At 41.9% G+C, this 14,833-nt stretch overlaps 1 protein-coding gene across 2 annotated transcripts in view; it reads left to right on the top strand.

Moving 5' to 3' along the window:
- The first annotated feature begins 46 nt into the window (after positions 1-46).
- Positions 47-14,833, top strand: part of Hr39 (Nuclear hormone receptor FTZ-F1 beta) — a 145,976-nt gene continuing 131,189 nt past the window's right edge. The window contains exons 1-2 of one of the 2 annotated variants that reach the window (XM_075670237.1): positions 47-869; positions 4,344-4,445. The gene's annotated coding sequence lies outside the window, so the exon portion shown is untranslated. The remainder of the gene's footprint in view (positions 870-4,343; positions 4,446-14,833) is intronic. The other variant, XM_075670232.1, reaches the window with a different exon arrangement.

The following is a 14,833-nucleotide window of genomic DNA, read 5'->3' as shown; positions in this document are numbered from 1 at the left end:
TACTGCCACACCGCATTATGGGGTGGTAAATGCTGCCCTCTAATCAGGTAAGCGGTGTGGAGGCGATTTTATTTTTGTGCCCGTGCGCATAGCAGAGACAGTCGTACTGTTCTCGTCACACATCCTTTCAAAAGGAAGAAGGCTAGCATTATAGTCATTGAATTAGTGCACCACAGAATTATGCAGCAATAATTTGGCATCTAGTGGCGGTTGTCGATTATCCCTCTTGAACATCTTTTCCTACATTTCCACTTCTTGTATCGTGTGGCTCCTCCTCGAAGGAATGAGGGAAAGTAATCGGCGAGGCCCCTGCTTAGGCCTGTGCTTCACGCGCTTCATGTACGCGCCGTGCGTACCTTACATTGCCTTACGCACTGCCAGAGTGGATGAACACAGTATCACTTATAGGTGTTCTGTGGCCGAACATCTGAATGTCAAATGCTAGTAGAGTCGGGGCCACACACAGTGGCCGAAGAGGTGGCCGGCCAAAAGCGCGTCGCGACACCTATGAACTGTATGACTAAGCTGGAACGGTGTGCTGCCTTGAGCGAGGGTGCATAACGCCGTGGTCCTGTGCTTGTAGTGTGTTGCAATTTGGCGTTGCACGAATTTATCACTACCGGAGTGTGCTACGATGCCGTCGTTGGCTCTGTATGAAGCGTGGCTCCAGTAGACGGGGCATACCGATGCATTTGCTAGATCGGTATCGGCAAGCGTTCTGTGAGGCCGTGAATGTGGAGTTTTCGGTTTCGGAGAGTCAGCCAGCCGACATTTGCGTTAGGCCTAGTTGGCTGCTATGCAGACTGACAGAAGCGAGAAGTTATTGCTTCGCCGAGGGAGCCGCCGGACGCGAATCGTAATGGAAAAAGGTGAGTGCCTATGTCTAGTCTTGCCGCTGTCTCGCCAGTGTGTTTTGGCGGAACTAGTCTTCATCGAGAGCGATCGATATTGTTTGGGTCGTCCGCCGGAGCGCAAGGGTAGTGACCCTGCCGAGCGAGTTTTTTGACGCTCGCTTTGCGTTGCGGCATTATAAAATAACCCACGTGCTTATAAAATTATCCCAATACTCCAGAATGAGCCTAAACATTGGCTGCGAGCAACACCGAGCGTAATCGGTGATGATCGCATCATGATTGAGGTTGAATTCTGGACGCTCCTCAGCTATTCTGCTTTCAATCGGTGGTGAAATGAACACCCGTTGTTAGGATCAGGCGTCGCTTATTCAAGCTCGTTATGATTCAGAGCATAGCAAGTAATTGAAAAACGCTGCGGCGGTTTGCAGGGCGCCTCGATCGTCTTGCCGGCCTAATTCTCTTTCTTTTTTATTGTTTTACAAATGAGAACGCCAGCGTAAGCTGCACGACAACTTGGGAAAGTGCCTTGAGCAATGTCTCGTCGGCTGCCGGTGCAGATGCTTGGCATTCTTGAGGGGGGCCTTTTTATGACAGTATTGATATCACGGATCCTAACTGTTAGTTGACGCTTCCGGCACCCCCTTCCCCCCTTTTCTCGTGCTGCCTATTGTTAACGTCCCGACACTGAGCTGTGCAAGCTGCACTACGAGAAAAAAAAAAAAAAAAATCATCTGACCCGATTTGATAACGAAGTACGACGTCTTTCCCTGGCGATGGCTTTGTTCTCCAGAGCCGTCTGGCTACCTCAAAAATGGTTTTAAGGTATAACTGCCCTCGCTAGGCAGCTTGCCGCTGTAGTATATTTGTTGCTGCGTTAGCGGGATATTCACGGTGAGTGGTTTTTACGTTCGTTGGCGCTCCCGCGCTGAACCAAGAGGTCAGGAAATCGCGCTGCCTCAACGATTGAAAGGACAAAAAAAAAAAAAAAAAACGCGAACTGGACAACAGACTAAAAAACGCGCAACGGTCTTTGCGGGTTTTGTTTTTTTTTTCGTCTGTGCGGTTTCACGAAGTTTAGCTATATATCGGACATGATATAGCTATATATCACTTCCAGCGCGATACATAACTGTTAAAAAATATGAAGTGGTCATAACGGGTTCCTTAGTATTGTGGATAAATTTTACTCGTTTCTATTGTATTCTGCGTAACATTAATCTAACGCGTGCTTCGCCAAGTATGCGTGAGAATGGTATCCTAATAATAACACTGTAATAATGCAGATTCTGGGCCCCTTCACTGTAACTGACAGATTCTCTGTGCCGGATGTATTATATATGTGCTATGGCTTCATGTGCTCAGACGTCGTGTTTATGTTCTGTGCTATAAGCTCCAACTAATACATCTGTTGCTGTATAAACAGCTGTGCATATGTGATTGTTCTATTTCTAGTTATAGAGTTTGTACCTTGAGTTTGTTGTGTATTGCTTGTGACTACCCATGGACTGCAGATAATGTTGTGATCTGTTCCTTATGACTAGCATTGAATCGCTGGCATACATACCCATCAGTAGCAATGATGTTTCTGCACAAGTGCATGCGATATGCACAGAAATGCAGCCCTCTTAGTTGTTAAAGCAACAGTGTAGGCTTTGAGAACATTGTGGTAGATCACTGTGCATTATGACTAGTCAGATTTTGCTGTGGAATTGTTCATACATACAAACTTTTGCACTTCAACTCTGTCAAAATGGGACCTTGTACATGCTACAAAGGTTTTACAACAGCATAATGGCTGATGCATGCAAAAAGTTGAAAATGCAATGACAGAGGGAGCAAAACAAGGGGTGGGTGTGGTAGGAGTGTCTTGCACATGCATGGCAGAGCATAAGCAAGCCGAGGGAGCAAGCTAAAAGAACTGTTTACATCGCAAGTTACCGCGGCAAAGTAAGCACATGTATGTGTAAGACCATTACTCACAAAGCAAAGAAACGAAGGATACCGAAAGGTCAAGCATGTATTATCAAGGTAAGCACACTTTTTAAGTCGTGTAGTGAACTGTGGTTTGATTGATACACATTCCGAATTGTGTGATATGAGTCAACAAGCTTGCAAGTTGATTTACCCATTGTTTAAATATAATCTGTTTCCTTGAATGCAGAGTGACCACAGCAAAATCTTATCATAAGAAGCGAACAAACACTGACACCAAGGACAACATAGGGGAAATTACTTGTGCTTAATAAATGAAATAAAGAAATGATAAATTAATGGAAATGAAAGTGGATGAAAACTTGCCGCAGGTGGGGAACGATACCACAATCTTCGCATACGAAGGTTGTGGGATTGTTGCCCATTTGCAGCAAGTTTGTTCATCCACTTTCATTTCCATTAATTTATAGTTTCGTTATTTCATTTATTAAGCATAAGTAATTTCCCCTATGTTGTCCTTGGTGTCAGTGTTTGTTGGCTTCTTCTGATATGGCTAATAAAGGTCGGGCCCCTCGGTTAACCCCTTTTCTTCTCGTTTACAGCAAAATCTGTAACTTTGAGCAAGATGTAAAGAACCTTATAAGTTTCAAGATGCTTGGATGTTTACTGAGGGGATTACCGATGTGCCTGCCTGATTGTCCCAGCTGTACTTTACCACAAGAAAGGGGAACCGCATACACAATAGAATATTTTAGCATACCTCTACCATTACCATTAGTGATACCGCTTCCCCCAACTGTGCATGTGTAGTAAACCCTATACATGTACAGTCAGCGGCAGGCAGCATTACTAGAACAGTAACACTGTGCTAAAATTTCCTAATGTCTTACACATTTGACCTGTTCGCTGCAGTTCCTAATGACACAGTGAGACACTTTCTTGGTAATGTTTTTACTTGCCAATGTACACGCTTATCTTGCATCTTGTTTGTACCTAGTTTGTACCTGGTCTGTGGTTATACTAGAAAGATTTGCATTTGCAAGTGAACCATTGCTTTCTGCTAATGGGAAGTATTACTGAATCTTATGGTGACAGTAGTACATCAGTGAACTGTTTATGTGGTAACATGTTAGCAATCTCCTTGTGCAGTGCTAACAGAATGAATCCATGCATACATCCCTGAAACTGGCCAATAGTTGCCACTGATGTGATGTCAGTCACAACTAGAATGCCAAAAAATTAGTAGCTGTCTTCACGTTTTATTCTATAATGAAGTTGCAGCAGTAAGCTAATTCTGCAGCAGCTGAAAACCAGGGACCATATTTTGTAACAATTCATTTCACTTTTTCTTTTTTTCTTATTATGTGCTATGTGTGATCCCGGTAGGGACATGCGAGCCTGTGATGAAGAGCAAAGAATAAAAATATATAATGAAATGTTACGAAGTGCAGCCCCAAAACTGGTAATGCTATTTCAGGGCCATTTAAATTTCACCATCAACACTATATAAGCATTAGCTTTCCTTTGTTCTCCCTTTTCTTCCCTTTCCTCCTATAGGTGAGCAAGTTCTTGTGAACATTTTCTTGCTTGACATGAAGATTCAGAAAATTGTTGTCCAACTCTGCATCAATCCACTGTGTTTTGAAGTCATCCCACCTGGTAATACTTTGTGTGATTCATTGCCTTGCACAATTCCTGCTGTTATGGATGGATGGATGGATGGATGGATGGATGGATGAATGTTATGAGCGTCCCCTTTGGAACGGGGCGGTGGGTTTCGCCACCAAGCCCTTGCTATTATACTGCCTAATATCCTACCTAGATTTTAAAAAAACAAAAAAAAAAACACAGTGAACTCTCGCAACCAAATTTTCTGATCCCCTATTGCGAAGTTTGCTTTTGTACGTCTCCATTTTTTGTCGTTTCCCAACTTTTCTTCCACCACTCTTGCAATCGCCTCTTACTAATCTCTCTTGCGGACATGTTTACTTTTCCACTGCTCTCGCTGAACCCCTAGGGCTTCAAGGAGGCCAGTGGTGCCTAAATCGACTGCTGGGCAGACGTCTTCACATTCTAATAAACATGCTCCATCGTTTGCCTAGCTTTACTGCAGCAAGCACATGCTTCTTCTTCCTTCTTATATCTCGCTTTATGGGTGCATATTCTAAGGCATCTTGATCTCGCTTCGAAAGGCAATGAGCTTCCCTTTGAGTTATCATAAATTGTTTCTTTCCGGATTTTGTTTTTTTCCTCTTAAGTAGTTACTCATGGCAAGTTTCTTTTCCATTGTTGCCACCCATGAGATTGTTTCAGCCTCTGTGACTTTCCGCTTGACATTCTTTGTTGCTGTGTTGCCCACCCTAAAGGCCACATACTTGCTGGGGAGCTTCCTAGTTCTTTTCCTCCACTGTGAATCAATGTTTTTACTGTACAGATACCTGAACACTCTCCCAGCCCATTTACTTTCTTCCATATTCCTCGGCCGTTCTTCATAATCAATTTTACTGCGAGCTTCCCTCACTTCAAAACTAGTCCAGCCCATATCACCCTGCACAGCTTCATTTGTAGTCTTCCCGTGAGCGCCCAGTGCGGGGCGTCCCACTGACCTTTGGTTCCCATCGAGTCCTGATTGTACCCCTGATTTAAAGCAAACAACCGCATTTCCAAAAGTAAGTCCTGGAACCATTACACCTTTCCACATACCCCGGACCCGTCGTAGTTGCTCAGTGGCTATGGTGTTGGGCTGCTGAGCACGAGGTCGCGGGATCGAATCCCGGCCATGGCGGCCGCATTTCGATGGGGGCGAAATGCGAAAACACCCGTGTGCTTAGATTTAGGTGCACGTTAAAGAACCCCAGGTGGTCAAAATTTCCGGAGTCCTCCACTACGGCGTGCCTCATAATCAGAAAGTGGTTTTGGCACGTGAAACCCCAAATATCATTATTATTACATACCCCGGAGCACCTCGTACCTATTGTATCCCCATAACGCCCTGTGCTTCATTATGGCTGCATTTCTCTTCCCCTTCACTGTTATTGTTTTTTCCTGTGTTTCTATATATCTATTGCCTTCGTTTATCCATATACCAAGGTATATATATTCTCTTACTCGAGTACTTCCTGGCCCTGTATTGCCACTGTCTGTTCACTGTTTTCATTGAATACCATAACACATGATTTTCTAACACTAAATTTCTAACCTAAATTGTTGCCTTCCTGTCCACAGATATTTGCCAGACGTTGCAAGTCACTTTGCTTGTTAGCTAGCTCCACAGTAATGTCCGCATAAAGTAAACCGGGAAGCTGCTTCTCTACTACTGTACCCGCCTGTTTGTATGAGAAATTAAAACCGATATTACTTCCTTCTAGCGCCCTCCCCATCCTCACCATGTACATCATAAACAGCAGTGGGGATAAAGGGCACCCCTGCCTCAGTCCCTTGTTGATATGAACTTTCTCCTTGCTCCTCATCCCTTCCCATTTAATGCAAACGGTATTTTATAGGTAAATCTCTTTCAAAAGCTGTAAACAATCGTCGCCTAAGCCTTCCCCTTGCAGAATATCCCACAAAATGTTGCGGTCTACGTTGTCATAGGCTCCTGTAATGTCTGAAAAGGCCACATATAACTGTCTGCTTTCTACTCTTGATATTTCAATACACTGAGTGAGAACAAATAAGTTATCATCCAAACGCCTACCTTTTCTGAAGCCATTCTGAAGTTCTGCCAAAGCGCCATTATTCTCTGCCCATGCTTGCAACCTTAATTTGATTGCCTACATTGCTAGCCTGTATATTACCAATGTAATGGGTTAACGGTCTTTACGAGTGAATTCTATCTTTCTCCCCCTTACCTTTATAAATTAAATTCATTCTACTTTTTCACCAACTGTCTGGTATTTGGCTATCTTTCATAAAGTTTTTTCCACTGCTTTCACCAGAGCTTCCTTACTTTTTGGTCCTAGTTCATTAATCAGCCTAACAGGAACCTCATCTAGCCCTGTGGCTGTGCACTTAGGAATTTTCTCTTCGGCTTTCTTCCAGTTGAAATTTGTCAGCACCAGCTCATTTTCCACCTGGGTCTCTTTCATGCTCTTTTTTTATTCAAATACAACTTCGTCATTGCCTTAGAAAGATCCAGCTGTTATTTTTCGGATGTAATTTATTGCCGCTTCTGTTTCCAATTTGTTTCCATCTTTGTCTAGGGCATGTTGTATTGTTGTTGACCTCCTGCCTAATACTTTTATGTGATTCCAAAATATTCTAGGTGTGGCCTTCTTTTTTTCACGTATTTCTGACAACCAACGTTCATTTTCACCTTTTATCTTTGCTGGCACCAGTATTTGAACCATAGACTTTTCCTCCCGGTATATTTCCCATTTACTGGCTACTTCATCCTGGGGCAACTGTGCCTTCTTTGCCTGCCTGTGCTCTCGGGATGCTTTCTGTCGTTCGGCAAGCGCTTCTCGTATCTCCCTGTTCCACCAGCTTTTCGGTTTCTTTTTTCCTTTCCAATGAACATGTTGTTTGTCTTTCCATATTTCTGTTATTACAATTAGAAGCTTACTATATTCCCACTCTTTACTTGGCCATTTGCCAAGTTCTTCCTCGACTCTAGTAACTATATTTGTTATTTGTTCAGCGTTCAAATTTGGACTGGGCATTTTGCACTCCTTGCTCTCTTTCCCAACTACATATCCCATTTTCAAAATCATGCGTTTATGGTCACTCCCTATGCTGCTATACCCTTCCTCATCAATGTCTATTTCTCTCAACTCATCATGAATTCTTCTGTCATCAGACAGTAATCAATAGTTGATTGCCGGTTTCCCACTTCCCACGTGATCTGCCCTTCACACTTAGGCCCTGTATTCACGATAACAAGGCTATGTTGCTCACAAAGGTCTAGCATTGACTTCCCATTGTTGTCGGTATAGCCATCTAAATCCTGTATGTGGGCATTCATGTCACTTAATAGGATAATTTCAGCATCATTCTCGAAACCCTTAATATCAGCGCTTGTGCATTCCACCAACTCTTTATTCTTTTCTGTGCAATTATTTCCAGTCCACAAATACGTAACGCCCAGCTAGATTTTTTTTCCCACTCATTGTACTAAATAACTATAAATGCTCTTGACATTTTGAATTTACTCTTTTTCATTTGACTCCCTGATGGATGAGCATTCCGACTCCCCTCCCTTTCTTTCCGACTTAGTTCTGTTGCACCCTTCTCAAACATAATTCTCAATCACTGGCGGCTCTTCCGAGTCTCTTAAGGTTCGTTTCTGTAACTGCATACACCTCTATTTGTTCTCTATTTAACTGCTCCTCAATCTCTGCCCACTTTTCCTTTCTTCTGCCGCCCTGCATGTTTATGTAGCCTATTGCATGGTGAGCTCTCTTTCTTGCTTTCCTCCTTCTTCTGTTACTGACGGTGATGCTATACTGAGGTTCCCTTAGGGGACCTTCTTCATTACTACCTACTCTGGCCTCCTGAGCGCCCGTGGGCCGCCTAAAGATGCAACAGCGCGACCAGCAAGTCGCCAGCCCACTTCTTGTGCAAGCCTGTAATTGAAGTGGATCCAGTCTTGTTTAAAACCACCACACCTTCTCACTTCTCTGTTTACTTCGACAGCCTTGAAGCCTTTCTCTTGGCTCATTTTCCATATCGCCTCATTAGCGGCCACTACGGCTCTCTGTATGTGACTGTCACGTACAGGCACCTCTGGCACCGTGCACACCACGATGTGCACCTGAAGAGACAGCTCGCGCAAGTCGTCCACCCCCTTCACCATGTGCTGGGCTAGGCCTGCCCCTTTCCTGTTTAGGACATCATTTAGCCCACCTGCTACTATGACAAGGTTGTGCACGTGAGCATTTTCCACGAGCTTTGCTTTTGCTCGCTCCATGACAGAACGCAGCGTTCACCCTGGAAATGTCCCTACCACCACTCTTTTATCACCTTTCACCCTCTCCACAATTGCTTCTGAGCACCTAGCAAGGTTTTAGTCGCCGGCGTTATGTTCATTCATAGATAGCACCATGTTGGATAGTATGTCAAAATACATTTACCTCCATTTGCATTGCATAGGGCTCTGATTTCAGCATCAAAGAAGTTTTGATATGCTGCTCTCGGTGTGTTAGTGGACTGTTATAATTAGGGTGCTTCGTTTTTGGGTAGCACCCAATAATTCTTTATTTTTGCACCTCGAGCAAAATTGATGAAAATTGGATTAAACCTGATGTCACCCCGAAGTTTGCCCCTTCGTAAGTGATCTTAATAAGTGCAGCTGTTACAAAAGTAATGAACGCTGCCTACTTTTGGGAGAAAGTTGTCAATATATATCATATTATTAATACTATTGATTTATGAATAAAGTATATGTTTTGTTTTTTCTTGGTACTCAAGCAAAAGACTGACATATGTAAAAATTTAATATAATCAGTGCTTGCAAGCATTGAGTAAACGAAAACTTTCTTTTTTTTAGTAGCCACATTTACAATACAATAACGGCACACTGCATCACATTTCCCGCACATTGCATACAGGTAAACAGCGGAAATGCAATATGAAGCAAAATAATGCAGTGCTTATCTTGCTGTGCATTTCGAACAGTAGCTGTGATGTTGAGAGTATGTTTACCCAACTACATTATGTTCAAAAAGTGTGGCTGATTCATCTAGTTAGTATTCAATTATTTTTTTGCTAGAGCATATATTGTAAGCCACTAAAACCAGGTAACAGACAAGGACGAAAGCCCTGACAGTGCTAGGATGTAATGCTATGATATGGCTGGGTGATGCCCCCAATGCATATAATAATATACAGGGTCATGCATATTTCACTTAACATGTTTGAAAAAAGATTTCGTGCTTACCGCTACACTGTTCTTCCTGAAATTTTGCAGAATCGCATTTTGGAGTCCACGTTGTTCAGTGCAACACTTGCCGCAGTTTTTCCGCCGGCCTTTGCTTGTGGGGGTGTGAGCTCTTGCTGCAATGGCAAAAGCATGAGAAGCTTTTCACCACCTGTCGGCAGCTTCAGAAAGCAGCGTTTCAGGGAGGGCTGCTGCATGTTGCCCGCTCCTGGAACACATGGCAGCCCTCCCTGAAAGGCTGCTTTCTGAAGCTGGTGGAAGGTGGCGACACAAGTTTATGCTTATGCCGTCACAGGCAGCAGCTTGTATCACCATAAGCAAAGGCAAATTTGCACTTCTTTCTTTAAAAAAAAAAGGGGGGGGGGGGGCAAAAAACTGTGGCAAGTGTTACATTGAATGACAGGGACTCCAAAATGCGATACTGCTGCAAAATTTCAGCAAGAACAGTGCAGCGGTAAGCACAAAATCTTTTTTCTAGCACATCAAGCAAACTATGCAGGACCCTGTATACGTCAACAAGGCCATGTAAGCTAAAATAAATGGATCACACCTCTTGTGTAGCATGCAGCAATCCTGTGTGCACTACTATTCGTCCTTCTATTTTTCTTTGGTAAAAAATGCAGTGAACAAATTAAAGAAGGAATCACTAAGCCAGTCTATATTTGTTGTTTTTGTTTGTGGTTTCTTTTAAGTGAGGTTTTTTAATAAAGCCCGGAAGCAAGGATTTGTAGAGATGACTTCACATGATTTGCGAGTAGCTCTCTATGCCATTATATGTTCCTCTGAGTGATTTGGTGAGCTTAAAGGATGCTTGTGTCCAAAAGCTGACCATTGCTTGTGTTAATCATATGTAAAACTTGCCAGAAAAATCCTGGACTGTGGGCTGCCAGACAACAAAGCACCCGATCTCTCCAGTTTTCCTCTTAAAAAATACCATCCAATTTTTGCTCCCCGAACTTCAAAAAAGATAAAACCCGAAAACGAAGGGCCCTAACTATGATATATGTAAGCATTGCCATCACCAGAAAATGCAGTGTTTTCATTTTGCAAAAAGGTAGCGGTTCTGTTGTCCTTGTCACTGAATTTGACAATTGGATAATTGATGTTGACAGCAAGTGTTCTTACGCATGTTTGTTTACCATGTATATTTCTGCTATTTTTATGAATTGTTGCTTGTAAAAGGCGATATTCTCAAAACAGTGCTCCATAGTGAAACTGGAGGCCGAAATATGCCTATCACATGGACATGCTTATAAAGCATTAAGTGCTAATGCACATATGTAGCAAAACTTTTGTAACTGTTTGTTGAAAGAAAATCCTTTTTTTTTTTTGCCCGTCATAAATAATCAGGTATTGTTATAGTATCCTGTTTGACATTTTTAGAATTATAGAGACCATTTTGCTTCAACCAATTTGGTTTTGGATTTGATGTTTGACAAGTATGCTTCCAGACATGGGAAAAAATAAACCACTTAGGAGGAAGCAAGTTGTTTAAAATGGGCTTATTAATACTTTAATAACACTGCTTACACATTGTCATAGCACCTTTTGTGAATAACAATGATCAATGTTTTATTGTTATTGTAACATTTGAAGACATTAGACATAAACGTGTGGTACCAGCTTTAAAAGCAATTAATGAACTTCAGGACTATTTTTAGTGGCAGTAATCTTTGCCTGTGTGACATGGTTATTAAACATACCCATGAAAGGTCTGGTCCGGGATTCGAACCCGAGACCAATGCTTTTCCAAGGTCACCACTCTCATCTGAACTAACCAGGAAGCTAGCAGATTGCAGCACGAGGGCAAGTTATTCAACTACTCGAAGTCAAATGAGCTGATACTGTATAGTGACTTAATTGTAGCTAACAGAAACACACAATTATTTCAGACAATTTCTATTAGTGCAACGAATCCACTGGTTTGTACTGTCAAACACATAGGCAGCACTAACATGCCGAGGCCATAGTTGGAGGGAGGGGCTGGACATAGCATGGACATGAAGTGCTGAGCTGCCATGACTGCTGCACTAATGCATTTTGTTTGTTGCACTATTGCCTTGTAACTTACATGCAGCTTCTGCCTAAATGCAAGCGCATGCTTAGCCTCTGCATAGGCTTGCCAGACCTTCTATCGCAGTTGATACCCGGTTGTAATAACGTGTCATTGGCTACTATAGGGCAGCCATGCGGCATAGCTAAATCTTCTATGTTGGAGTATGCTCCTGCTGCATCTCTGGAATAGGTTCATTCTCTTGAAGAAGTGGCTGTATACAGCATAAACTACTACTCCAAGTGCGTAGTGCTTAGTTAGAAAATGCGATAGGAAGAAATACGAAGCAGTGCGTTGAAAGCCACATGTTCTGCATTCCTGCAGGGCTTTAATATAGAAAAAGCACTAAATACATTAATTGCTCTCCAGACTGAGGTGAGCATTGTAGTGAAGATGTACTACGGAGCAACGACAGTGGAGCACTGACCCAACTGATCTTTTTTTTTAGTAAAGAAATACTTTTACTAAACTCCCTTAAACAAGTTATTATGGATCCTGCTATCTAATTAGCTGTCATTAGTTTCATTAGGTGGCCCATAACAGTGTGACATTTCAGCAGTACAAAGGGAAAAAGTGCCATTTTCTCAAATTCAAGTCTATTTTTTCCTTCCTGTTGTGTTAGTAGCATGACAAAGCACTTTTATATAATTATTTACATTTAAGACTGCTAATATCGGGTAATAAAATGAAAGGTAACAAAGCCGAAAAATCTTATTGTTAAACTGGGCCCAAGTTGTACTTCTTGATTCAACAATGCTGCAAAAACAAAATTATGGCCAATAATATGGGGTGCATATCAAAGTACAATTTCTCTCATTTACCCACAGAATGTTTCTGTATTCATGAAATTGGGCATATTTAAAGAAAATTCTTGTTCACCCTGTCTCGCCTTGCACTATGCACTATGAAGTTTTAATGGCGCTGCAGTGGACAATTTCTTTTTCTGCTAGAAATATTATGGGAATGCACTTCACTAAGTGTATTAGTTAGCCACAGTTTTTCTAAATACAAATTGAAGGTAGTAGTCATCATGGCTGGTGCATTTGGCTTGAAATAACCATTTTGCCCCAATATTCAAGAGTAACAGCAAATAGTCTATCTGGGTCTGACAAGCAAGTTCTTAACTTTTAAGAACTATGCTCACTGGTTGCTGACTTTTTCAAAGAAACCCCCCCCTTTTTTTTAGCTTGATAAGTTTTCCTTGCTTACAGTCGTCATACTATTATTTAAATTTTATCACGTCATGATCACGTGCCTTATAACACCTAAAAATAACAGTGGTTGAAATTTAGACGGCTTGCAAGGTTTTATTTCCTTCATTAGACACCATTTGCTTGTACGGTGTTGCAAGTGATAATCTAGGCACTTAATTTTAAGTGCATTTTCCTGCAGAAGTTTCTAAATCTATAAACAAAAACACTCGTCTTTTCTGGTTTTGCTGCTGGCACTGGGGTGCTCAGGCCAAAAATAGGCATTTTCAAACTGGAGATGACGTGTGTTTGATGCATTCACTGTGCACAGTCAAAACAGATGCTGCTGCCCATAGAGTCAGCACTGGGGTCACCGTTGGAGATATATGTGCTATATGTGCTATATAGATATATGTGCTTGTGTGCTGACCAGCCAAGTTGTAATTATTCGGCGAAGACCAATTTCAGGGCTGAAATAAGGAAAGTTTGGGCCTATAGAAATAAACAGCTGTGGGCCAGGACCTTTGGTTGCGATCGAATCAACCAAAAAATTTAATTAACGGAAGTTTGCTGTATTTACATTTTTCCTGCTGTCAGTGTAATTAAATTTCCCCCAACGTTTTGTTTCTTCTGGATTGCCCAACTCTTTGGACCGTGTGAAAAAACTTGCATTGAAGAAACAGTCGTGGTCTTCTGTTTACTTGTGAAATTTCATGGAGGAAGTCACGATGAACCTAGAGAAGTCGGGAAACATTGAAAATTGAATTTGCCAGTCACCCTGGGCAGCTGACCTCCCATCAACTTCCTAAGTATTTTTGTGTGTTTACACGATTAGCCCCAGGAGTGATAGCCAGCACCACACTTTGCAGATAATGGGGAAAAGGCTTTTGATTAGATGAATAGGCACATTACTGTGTTGTTACATAAGCTTGAAAGTGGAGGCTTTATAACGTTATTGTTAGTGCTTTATAATCTGTGTGCTTTTTATTGCTGTGTGTTGTCAAAACATACTGCTACTTTTGATTGGTCAAATACTGTTTCCACCTCTCATCTCTCATGTGCAGAAATTTGCAGATAGCTCTGAAGAAGAATGTAAAAATAGTGAAAAGACTTTTTGACTGGAGGAAGAGTTACATCAAAATGTTTTGCTGCAACAGAATTCAAGCACACACCATCTACTTTCCTGAATTTGAGTTGCCACAGGTGGTGGGACCCTTGTGTAAATTTTCGGTTATAATGTGTGTGGTGTGCACGTGCATGTCTTTGTGTGTGAGGAGGGAGGAGGGGGGCACATATAGTTTACGTGAATGGCATAGTTATCGTGAACGTGTGTAAAGGGTGTGTTGTTATTATAATTGTTCCTCTTGGTTCATGATGAACTCCAATTTTCAAGATATTTGTCTTTCTCGTAGCTTGAGCTAAATGTCAAAAATGCATTTTAAGTAATGTGATTTTGGCAATAAGCCAGCAATACAGTGACCATTCCAAAAGTGAATTTTATACACGCTGCCTACTCCTAATGTTTGAAAGGTACACCTCTGACATGGCAGAAGTGCCAAAACTTTTATTACAGCATTGTCAAAGCTTAAATGCTGGGATAGGTGCTCATAACAGTGCATGTGTTATATATTGAGCAGGTGAAATATATTTTCAATAATTGTTTAAAACAAAAAAAAAACAATTTATAAAGAAGCGACCTATGTTTTTCAGTGCTACGGGTCAATTTCAGCAGTATTCTCATTGGTGTGCACGTGTTGCACTACACGTGCTATGGTATGAAGAACTTTACTTAGGTCCTGAGGGATCAATCTGGGACTGATGCAGGCATCTCCCACGTCGGGACAGAGAGGCCTACGCCCCGCATTAATTTCATTAGAACAATGCAGGCCTCCATTCATCCATTTGTCATATATACACGCATGGAAGA

This window comes from Dermacentor variabilis, chromosome 1 (genome assembly GCF_050947875.1).
Source record: "Dermacentor variabilis isolate Ectoservices chromosome 1, ASM5094787v1, whole genome shotgun sequence".
Taxonomy (NCBI): domain Eukaryota; kingdom Metazoa; phylum Arthropoda; class Arachnida; order Ixodida; family Ixodidae; genus Dermacentor; species Dermacentor variabilis.
Note: the sequence above shows the minus strand (reverse complement) of the source record. Positions and strands in the feature narration are given on the sequence as shown.